The 11574-nt window shown below is 35.5% G+C and overlaps 1 long non-coding RNA gene across 1 annotated transcript; it reads left to right on the top strand.

Moving 5' to 3' along the window:
* Positions 1 to 4511: 4511 nt before the first annotated feature.
* Positions 4512 to 10010, top strand: LOC148872145 (uncharacterized). Its single transcript, XR_016106978.1, has 4 exons — positions 4512 to 5037; positions 6267 to 6403; positions 6519 to 6684; positions 9818 to 10010. It is a non-coding gene; the product is annotated as an uncharacterized LOC148872145 (long non-coding RNA).
* The last annotated feature ends 1564 nt before the right edge of the window (positions 10011 to 11574 follow it).

The raw sequence follows: 11574 nt of genomic DNA, 5'->3' as shown, positions 1-11574 counted from the left end.
TTCTGTTGTAAGGGGTAGCCAAGGCTACTCAATGTTGTAACACCTTTCTATTATTAATAATACTGCTCTTTTTTACTGATGAAAAAAAACATAAGACAAACAACTTGCCTTGTTTCAATAGTCATGTGTTTCTTTCTTTCTCACAAAAATCAGTTACTAATAAAAATTTTGCATTTAGGTACTTTCTTTTATGGTATAGTAGAGCTACATAAAAATGAAGAAATTTCTAGTTTAGAGGTTCCAATAAGTACAAAAACTACCAGTCTTTCCATAACCGCAGTCCCACTCTCAGTTGTTAGGGTTGTGTATGTGTGTGTGGCAGTTGATCATGTTCTTCGAACAATAGGCTGTGTAGTAGTAGCTCTTGGCAACAGTGAGGAATGTTTTCTTGATTGCAGGATCAATACCATCAGAGGGCAGGAGCACACATTGGACCAGCTCTTGCATTTCTGATTCTATCTCAAAGGTGGTGATAGTGCTCATATTTGGAATATTGCTGTCCTGTCCCTTCACCTGATCACCAAAATTATCTCTTAATTTATTTGTTGCAAAATGATATGGTTTCATTATATGCATGGTTTTGTTTTCTTTCTCTTTTTATTTTTACTTTCGTTTTTCACAGATAGCTCAAATTCCGCTGCCTAAATTAAGTATGTCATTTACTTTTTTTAATAAATTTATAAGGAAATAGACTGAAGGCATTTAAAGATTTCTTGAAAGTAAATTTTTTTCTGAACAACCTCAACCTCAACCTCCTGTGAATCCATCCTAATGAAATTAAACTTGAAATGATGAAGGTTTTTTAAACTAAAATAAAATTATTCCATTAAAGTATACACATGCGCAAATGAGTCTAACATGACCTTATCCCAACCTGAGCCCAGCCTCACCTAAGCCCAGTAACCTGGCCAAAATGACCTAGCAATAGCCAAGGTATTGACCCAAGGTGACACCCTCTCAGCCAAGGTTCTCCATAGTAGCCAAGGTACCAACTCAAGGTGACACTCTCAACCAAGGACTCAGCCAAGGTTTTGATATCTTTGCTACCACAGTTCTTGGTTGGATTTCCAGTGGACTAGGTATAGTGTAGGGGTGAATCATGCAAATTTCCAGTGGACTAGGTCCGAAAAACTGAAATGCCCTCTTTTTTATTTTTTAATATTACAGTCTCTACAAAGTAGCAAAACTGAAAAAGTAGATTTGCTATTTTCAGATATCAGATCCGTAAAAAGAGCTTTTCTGCTTTATCAAACACCACCTTAAGTACTATTCACTGAATATTGAAATCTAATTGCTTGGTATTAGCATTTTTTCCTTATATCCAGTTCCAAGTTTGAATATTTATGAATTTGTCAGCTCATGTTCTATATATGAAGTTTTTCTTTTTATCCTCAAAAGGAATACAACATCAGCTGTAACCATTGTTGCTATTGTTGTCCCAATTGCCATTGCAGTGTTACTTTTATCAACTCTCTGCTATTGTTGGCTGATTAGAAAGAAGAAAAAGGAAAGAGTAAATGGTAAGAAGTTTTGGTCTTTTACCATCAACTCTGGATCTGTTACAAACAAGACATGTACAATGAGCTATGTAACCAATCATGAGTATACATCTCAATTGCTGTTGCTGATAACAGTTCGGATTGATGCTGTTGTTTCTTTTTTTTCGGAGAATTTCCTAATCCATTTATATAATTTCCATGCTCAGGTTACATTTAGCAGAGTTAAAGCAAAGCTGAAATTAGAAAGTATTGGAAGGCATATACCACAACTTACACAGGCATGCCTGCATATATTGCTTGGAAACCTCAGAATGCATGTCTTGCATTGTAACTAATACTTTATTGTTTTAGGTTGGTCCCATGTTAGTCACTCACTGGGGGCTTAGTGGACCAGTGATTCTCAGGTTATCTGCATGGGGAGCACGTGATCTCTTCAGTTCAGGTTACAAGGGTAAGTATGTTTTTGTACGTTACTTGTCTATTTTGTTTTATTCTATCCTTAAATAATGTTCTTTCCCATTAACAGTTTAACCCGATAATTTTGGGTCCAAATGCAGGACTCCTACTCGTTGACTTCTTACCTGATTGTCATGTAGATGAAGTGAAGTCTAATCTTATTCAACACAAGGATCAGTTTGCAGTTTAGTCATTCTCTCATGGCCTACATTAGCTGCAAATGCTTTCTGTGAAGTCTTCTAAATTTGATGGGATGGTTTCTTCTGTTGTTCTCTTTCTTATTTTTCCTCTATTTTTTAACCTTTCTCCTGTCTAACAGCAATTTATGGAAGAACAAAGCTCTTAGGTTGGAAACACGAGGTTGCTGCCACAAGAGCTCCGTGAGCAAGTTAGCCAGTACGATCAGAACAAGTGGTTGGAAACACGAGGGGTGGAAGAAGAGAGCTTGGTTCAGACCCTATTGAATTCCTGTACAAACAAGAATTTATCAATTTTTTTATCAGTAGATATGTATTTTATTAAAATTCAGATTATAAGTAAACAAGAATTTATCAAATTGAAATTAAGATGTATTTGTAATTCAAATATTTTGAAAGGAGAATAGTTTTTTAAAATTTATTGTAATTGATGTTTTTTTTATTTTATATTTTATTTCAGTTTAAATGAATATAGAGAAAACAAGTAATTTGATGAAAATTAGAAAAAAAAAAAGGTTTTAAGAAAAAAAAGCATACTTTTAGCCACAGTTGCGACTGCTGCTAAAGAAGTCCACAGCTGCCGCTAAAAAACACGCACCAAACTTATAGTGGCAGCTGACTTAGTATTAGCAGCAGTGGCGATTGCCGCTAAAAGTTGTTTTAGTGGCAGCCAAATTGGTATTAGCGGCAGTTGTTTTTCTATTAGTTCTCCCTTTTACCACAATTAAGGCTAAGGGAACCACCTTCTTTAAAAGGGTCCCCCATTTATGGACATTTAAAATTTAAAATCCAAATTTTAAATTTGAAATTCAAATTTCAAAATTGAGAGGTAAATATGGAGGGAGGTAGCTAGGGTTTTAAATTTAGGGTTTTGGGGAGGGTTTGCCATCGGTTGGGTAGATCTTAGGATGGAAAAAGAGTGTGGCTCAAATCTAGGGCTAGGATTGATTATAGGTTTAAATGGAGGCTTTAGGTGATTTCTAAAGATGTGTCAGGACCTAAATGAAAATGTGCAAGGGGTTTTTGCAATGAGAGGGCAAGTCTAAGGGGTGTAATGTGTAGAATTCAAGTGATAGGACTAAACCTCAAGATGTCTGGATTTATCTCAACTAACAAGTCTATTCGAATCAAAATTTTCATAGGAGGGATAAAATGGAAAATTTTGTAATAAAAATTTCCATGGGGTTCTAGGGTGCTTGAAAAATTTCCATAGGAGGGATAAAAGGGTATTTATCTCAACTACAACAATATTGTAGTGTAGCGGCATATTTCATTCCGACGGAAATAAATCTGCCTTATACACCTCCCTTCCAATGGCATTTACCAAAAAGTGCCACTATTGGTCGGAATTTATCATCTGCCTTATACACCTCTCCTTTTTGGCTTTCCCTCGTCCCACCATTGTTGAGAGCAGCCATAAATGTCGTTCTTTGATTTTCTATTTTGGCCTTGTTTGAGAACACTTTTAATAAGTACTTTTAAGAAATATTTTTTTTAAGACATGAAATATTTTTTTTAAGACATGGGATCACACGTTAAGTGGTTTTTAAGTACTAATGGGTGTTTGGTAAAAAAGTGAGAAAAAAGTACTTTTTTTAAAGAAGTACTTCTTTGAAAAAGTGACTTCAAGTTGTCTTTTTTTTTTTAAGTACTTCTTGAATAAGTACTTCTCCAAAATATTAGGACGAAACCAATCCCTAACAAATTTGTATAATGACTAAAATACCTCTCCCTTCTCCACTCATTCGATCCTCAAACCCAAGCAATAGTGGCGCACCAGTTGTTGGTCCACCGGCAACGATCGGCGGTGAGGAATCACGGCCGGTGGACCTACCGTTTGGCCTCTTTCTTCTATGCTTTAAAGTCAGATCTCTGAAACATAGCTCGTAGCTCGATCTCAGATCTCTAAAGCAGAGCTCGTAACTCGATCTCAGATCTTTGAAATAGAGCTCGATCTAGTAACTGCCGCTGCTAGTTGTCTTTTGGAGAGGAAGATGAAGAGTGTCTTGTTCGTGGTTCAATGGTTATAGAAGAACAAAAACAAAGGAGAAGAAGAAGAAAAGGAGAGAGAGAGAGAGAGACTAAGGAGAGGTTGTCACGCTCTTCATCGTATTATTATTATTATTGTTAACATTAGTTATTATTATTATTATTGAAAAGTATTGTATATAGTATAAGAGAAGTAAAAGCTAAAATTGTTAATTGAATAAATATAAACACTTATGAAGAAAGTAGCTTACTAAATATTTCCACCCCAATAAGTACTTATAAATATAATAAATGATTTGAAAAAATGAATTACCAAACAGGCCTTTGTGTTCTTTCTTTTCTTATTGTTCTTCTAATCTTCTCCACTCTTGAATCATTAGACATTTCATTTTCGTTTTCTTACCAACAGGTTTAACCGGAGGCCCCCAAAATTCCAATGACAGCCATTAGTGCTACGTACCCATTGTTGTCAATCTCTCTCTATCTCTAGTGGACTGGCAGGATGATGAATATACTGGAGTAAGCGCTCACTCTTTTCATCATCGAGAGCTTCTTGATTCTCTGCATCTCAATGGCGATTCACAGAATCCTAAAATGTAAACAGAAACCTAGATGTCAAATCCTCTTGCTGGTCATCTCCATGACCGTCAGCCATTGCCTTTCTTTAGCTATTTTTCTGTTTCAATTCTACGTTAGGGTTCTCTTTTTCCTTTGCAATAACCCTAGTTAATGTGAGGGGACTGAAGAAAGACAGAAATTATGGGTTGGAGAAGTATTCGTATCGGGGGAATAGATATGATTAATTGCCCAGGAAAACATTGTGGTTCCTGCAAGGGTTTGGGTCATCAAGAGTTGAGCCTAAGGGGTACTCTTGAAGAAGGCTTGTTCCTTTAGAGGTAATTTCTTTTCAACATCTAAGGTTTTGTTTATATTTCGCTCCTACCCCTTTTTTGTGTCCTTTTCCTACTTCAAAAAATTGATATTTTTATCATCTTATTTGGGCTAGACTTAAGTCATTGATATATTTTTTGACTTACATTTTTTGTAGGTCTTCCTTATTTTGATATCTCTAATGTATTTAATTAACACGCTTGTAGTTCTAGATACAGTGGCCATTATTTAAGAGAGTTCAAGATCTACAGTTCTACATTATGGGTTGGAACTTTACAGGTTCCTTTTTTCTTTCATTGCTTTCCCATTTTGTGGTATTTGCTGATTACTCTTTCAGTTTGACCTGAAAGACACTTGTTAATCCCCTTGGCCTTAGCTAACAATTTTGGCCGATTTGCTTATTACATGGAGCTGAGAACTAATATTTCAGTTGTTTAGGTTGGAGAAATTTCAATGGCCCCCCTCCCCCCAAATTTGAAGTCCTGATTTTGTTAGTTGAATCACTTCAAAATTATAATGCAGTTAACAATGACTTTTATAATGCCTTCAAGGATGTGTAGTAATCCAATACATAATAAGAAAGGGATCCTCCATCAGTCCAAAAATGCGAATTTAGAGGAAGAGTGAGTTTCCCTCCTTGTCATTTAAAAAGAAAGAAGCTTTTTCTTGCCATGAAATATTTCGTTTCTCCATTTCAGGCTTCGACAAAAATTTAGGAGGGCTCCTTTTTTTTTTCTCTATTTTTTTACAGTAAACAACTGCTTCCTTCATCTCCCTCCCCCTGCAATTGTAATTTTTTACAACTATATATTTCTCCTAATTTTGCAAACAAATACGTAGAAATTTATTTTTGTCCACAATCTGAAGATGTCTGATCTCATCTCGTAGGTGGGCAGCAAGCTCTTGTTCCATGGACTCTTTGTATGATTTGCACCTCATCTCTGATACCGTGCCTGTAATCCTTGTATGATCGGCACATGTCGATCTAAATTAAAGTTCTAAATATCTATACAATTGAAATATGAAGCCAACTTAATTATTATCCTAGCAGCCAGATGTTCAATCTTTGTTTGTTGTGTGACAATACTATTTGACTTGAGTTAGATGACTGATGTGGGGTGTATCTAACACTATACAGTATCCGGGTACTATAGGTTTTGCTTCAATATTCCTTTTCTTGTTTAATGTTTTATAGTATTTGAGTTTGATTTTCTTTTTGTTTGTGGAAAATTAGTTGATGCCATTTTGAATATCAAAGAAACATATGGTGTGAAGAGAAACTGGCAAGGAGATGCATGCCTCCCAGAGTTACACTTGGGATGGTTTGCAATGCAGTTATGATAACTACAATTCCCCCAGCATCATACTACTGTAAGTGTTGTACAAACTTTAGGACTAATTAATTCCATTTTTATGATGTGTATATTACAAAATCATTATAAATTAGTTCCATTTATTAATGGATTTATTTATGTATTATAAGCAGGGACCTATCCTCAAGTGGATTGATTGGGAAAATAGCCCCTTTTTTGTAGACAATACTTGAAGGATGGAGTCTGCCTAGGCATGAATCTTAATTCGGTCATAGAAAGGACCCCACCTATGGGTTTGGGTGCTAGTACAGCCTTCCATTTCTGGTTTGGGATAATACAGTAAGCATCATATCTCTTTGAACTAGTTGCCTTGAGTGTTTTGTCTAGCTGTAACTATCATCTTCACTAGCATCCTGTGATTAATTTTGTGCTACAGAAGTAACAAGTATCCTCTTTCACATGAGAGTACATGTGTTAGGCTAGGTAATTAGACCTTCCTATTGGGACGTTTGAATGGTGATCCTAGGCTGGACTATGTGGCAAAACCTCATGGAGATTGCAGTCTTTAAAAATTTAGCTTCCATTTAAGAGAATTCCCACACCGAGATAGGTTGTCAAATAATTTAGGACTAGAGGCCATTCAACATGTGACCATAGAGATTGAAGGTCAGTGGGTAGGTGGATAGCAAGTTGACCCTCATGATTTAAGCATCACCATCTTTTATGAAAATGCAAGTCTGATGGTGTATACCCTGGATCAGTTGTACAGGTATAGTTCTCCTAGTCTCTCTTGGACGAAATGCAAACCTCCAGGCTGAAGTAACTGCAGATCCAGTTGAAGTACTTTAGACTAAAAGAAAGAAAGAAAAATAATAAGAACACAAATGAAGTGTTAGCCCTCAGGATGTTTCCCCTGCTTGTGATGTTTGGAGATAATTTAGGTAAGTTCAAAATTCACTTGAACCTTGATAAATAACCTTTTGTTGTTTTACTCTTGTAGGTTCCCAAATCACTAACCTCTTCATGTTAGTTTTAGTTTTTCCTCTTTCTTAACTTAATTAGTTTTGGAACCTTCTTGCTGAGTTTTGCTAGTGGATGACTAGTCTTTACTCTCCTGTGTAATTAACTTTGTGACAGCTTCAGCCCTCAGTGTGTTTAGTTCACCTTGTGAATAAGCCACCTGGGTTGGGTTAGAACCTAATTGCCTCTTTTAGTGGTACATGGCTACATGCTATTAATCAAATAGTCCAAATGTCTTCTTTTAGGAACATGTGCATCACAAAGGTTGAAGCTTGCACTTGGAAATAGGTGCCTATCGTTGGCTGAATTAACAAAATTCAATATTGATGGCTAATTTAAACAAATCCCGAGACCGCTCCTTCAGACTTTAAGGACCTGATCTAGGTGTAACCCCCTAGGATTACTTTTGCGGTTTTAAGGGCCTGACCTAGTACAGCTTCTGGAACCTTTCAGGAAAGTCTCCCTTGAACTCTGGATTGGCCTTCTTGATTTAGAAGCCTAAGGTAAACCATGGTAGGATTTTCTTTTAGAATCAAGGACCAGATGGTATGAAACATGAGGATCTAGGTGTGCTTGAAGTTGAACAAGGCATCTTAATTCAGTTGGTATGCCATCCCAAGCTTGCCTGGAACAGGGCCCACCCAACTCAAATTCATCAGAAGAAGGCCAGACTACTGATAAAGGTACATTAATTTCGTTCAGGCTTGAAGGGTATGAATAACAAGAAAAGCTTCACATATTTTCCATACCACAATATCCCTTGGACATATTTGTTGAACCAGACTAAATGAAGAGAAGGATCCCGCCTACTCATTTTGTACAAGCACATAAGATAACAACTGTTACCTATCTTTAGTGCTTGAAGATGAGTATGGTGTATGGCTTAGCCAAAAGATTATGTAGTTTTTCTCACCCCCATATGATATCTCGTTGATACTAAATTTATCATTCATCAAATGTAAAACTGAATATCAAATAATGAGTATGATAATGTCAATCCCTATATGGATGTAGGAATGATTTTACACGTTATGCAGATGTGTACTTTAGAGAGTTTGATGATAGATTGTCTCATTGAACCTACTTTGAATGATCCCAATGTCTTTGCCTCCGAAGGTTACGACAGTGTAGTGTTTCCACCTGGGCGTTGTTCACCTTTTTGGATTAAATGCACAATTGGAAATTAACTACAAAGCCATAAATTGTTACACATAATATCTTGCTTGCACATGCATCATCTGCCGGAGGACTTAAGGATCCTTTATTTTTTGGAGACTACCCTGCAGCTGTGAGGAAGATTGATTGCTTAAGGATCCCTTCTTTCGCCCTAAATCAATTTAAACAAATTAAGGGCTCATATGACTTCATTGAGCTCAATCACAACAAGTCAACAACACTCAGAGAGCTTCAATGTTGATCAAAGAGATTTTATAAAATACATGATTGTGATGCTTAAAGGTAAGCTGACTTAACTCAGATGAACATAGTGCAAATTAAATATATGTCAGAGTCAATGCAAACTCATAAACTTAAACTCCAATGTGCAATTCAGACGCAAAACTTGACTTTTTATTGAAACTTGATTAAGACAGATTGATAGCTTTGACTATCATCCTTCTATTGGCTATCCTTTGGTGTAGTAGTTACTTGACGATTCAAACTTTGGTGTTTCTCTAGTAGGTTCTAATTGAAACCATGGAACTTACTTTAAACTTGCATATTCTGTAGCTTACTATATATGATGGAGTGCACCAACCAATTAACTCTCACCTTGTTATCTGATATTGGTAAGCTCAGTTCCCCATTGAAGCATCTAGTCTACAAGGTGTGTTGGAGTATTCCAAACAAGTTTATGACAACCGTCCTATATACATCCATGAAAATGGTACATGATATCTTCCTCCCCTATTTATTCAACTATTAGAGAAGGCTATATTGGAACTTCCATTAACTGAAAATTAAAACAATTGCAAGCTCTAAGCTTACTTCTGGAAATTACAAACCATATTAGCCTTTCCTCTTGCTTTTTTCAGAGCCATTTGTTTATACCAAGCCACTACTTACTGGTGCAGTTATAGGTCCTTTTTTGCACCCTTGAAATAAAGTATACCTCAAATCAATAAATCCCACAAAGCAAATTGAGAAATTTATAAGAAATTTTGTTTAAAATCAAAAAGATTTTCTTATGAAAAATCTAAAAATAATAGACTCATGGCCAAATTAAATCTATGAATTCGTGCACAATTCAATCCGTCACCCACTTCCATATCTAAGTGTTTTCACTTTGGATTATCGTAAAGTAGAATTCTTAGGTTCTTTTTATGTCTTTAACTAGTCTTTAAACATATGAACCTTAGATATTTGTAAAATGTTTGAATTCGGGATTACTTATTTCATTTTGATATATATAACAAACAATCTAATTTTTCTATTTGTTTTCTTTGTTTTTCAGGTTGAATCAATACAAGAATTATATAAAAAGGCATTGCTGAAGATATTGGTGATCAATATTTTACATTTTTGTTGTTTAATATTTTATTTAAAAATAATTTGGTATTTTTCTATGAATTAATGTATGAAACTAATATTTTGATGTACCTTTATCATTAAATAAAATATTCACTTTGTTATATTTTTATTTGCAATTTTTGCGAGATGTCAAAATTGAGCAGATTTCTTGTATAATTACTACTATACGGGTTGAATAAATAAAGTGGCTCAAATAATATATAGTAGTGGCGGATATATTCACTACTATATATTAAGTCATAGATCTATAGGGGCGGATATATTTGCCAATTTATATTAAAACATGAATTTATAATGGCGGATATATCTACCGTTTTGTATTAGTATGTAGATTTATAGTGGCAGATATAACTGCCGCTATATTATAAAGGTAGATGTTTGTGGCGGAAATATCCGTCGCTACATATAAAAATTACATACTTATAGCAGCAGATATAAGTATTTGTGACAATTGGACAACCATTTAGCGATGGATGTATGTGCCGCAATAATAAATTTATCTGCCATTGTTGATTATTTGTAGTGGCAGTTTTAATATCTGCCACTAGAACCTATCTTGATGTGACATACAGCGGCGAAAGACAATCCGTTGGGGATCCGCCACTATAACTCTATAGCAACAGATTTTTTTACTTATTGCAGCGGATATGTCCGCCACTAAAAGCCTTTTTTTGTTGTAGTGAGTGATGGGGTTTGATGGTTAGGCAGTGCCAATGCGAGGAATTGTGATTTAGAATGTATCGAGCAATAAGGATCGTCAAATTGGGATATTTCTTGATGGAGTGAAATGGTCATTTTGGGTATAGGAAATGAAAGATGGTCAATCAGGACCTCCAAGAAGGTGATGGCATGGTGTATGTGTATCAGAGGGCATATTGTGATGCAAATCTGTAATTTGGATAATTATGTCTGATGAGAACTCTCGATTTGGAGTCTTTTCAAATGAGGGATAAAATGGTCATTTTAGGGTTTAAAGCTTGTTGGGTTATTGACTGGGAGGTTTTGATAGGTTTTGAGGTTGGATGGTGCATGATAACGAATATCTTGAATTTGGAGAGTATTGAGCCATGAGGGTGGTTTATTTGGAATCATTTTAAACGAAGGGTAAAATGGTCATTTTAGAGTCTAAAATGCAATAGATCATCAATTGGGTGATTTTGATGGGTTGGAGGTGTCAGATGATGCATGACGATGGATAACTTGAATATGAGGCGTATCAAGCGATATGGTGATTTATTTGGAATCTTTTTAAGTGAAGGGTAAAATGGTCATTTTAAGGTTTAGAATTTGATGGATCATCAATCAAGAGGTTTTGATGGGGTTTATAGGTGTTGGATGATGTATGACAATAGATTTCTTGAATTTGGAATGTATCGAGTAATGAAGGTGGTCCATTTGGAATCCTTTTAAGTAGAGGCAAAATGGGCATTTTAGGGTCTAAAATTGGATGGGTGGTTGATCAGGAGGCTGATGAAGGTTTTGGTAAAGTTTAGATGTTGTAAACTGTGTACAAAATGAAGATCTTAAAATAGGAGAATGACGACCAATAAGGATGGTTGATTCAAAATCTTTTCAGATTAGGGGTAAAATAGGTATTTTGATGTAAAAAATTGGGTGGATGGTCGATCAGAAGGTTGATGGAGGTATTGGTAAAATTTGGAGGTCTTGGATATTGTGCTG

The sequence above is a fragment of the Nelumbo lutea genome, chromosome 2, assembly GCF_056320005.1.
Source record: "Nelumbo lutea isolate HS-2025 chromosome 2, American lotus-T2T, whole genome shotgun sequence".
Taxonomy (NCBI): domain Eukaryota; kingdom Viridiplantae; phylum Streptophyta; class Magnoliopsida; order Proteales; family Nelumbonaceae; genus Nelumbo; species Nelumbo lutea.
Note: the sequence above shows the minus strand (reverse complement) of the source record. Positions and strands in the feature narration are given on the sequence as shown.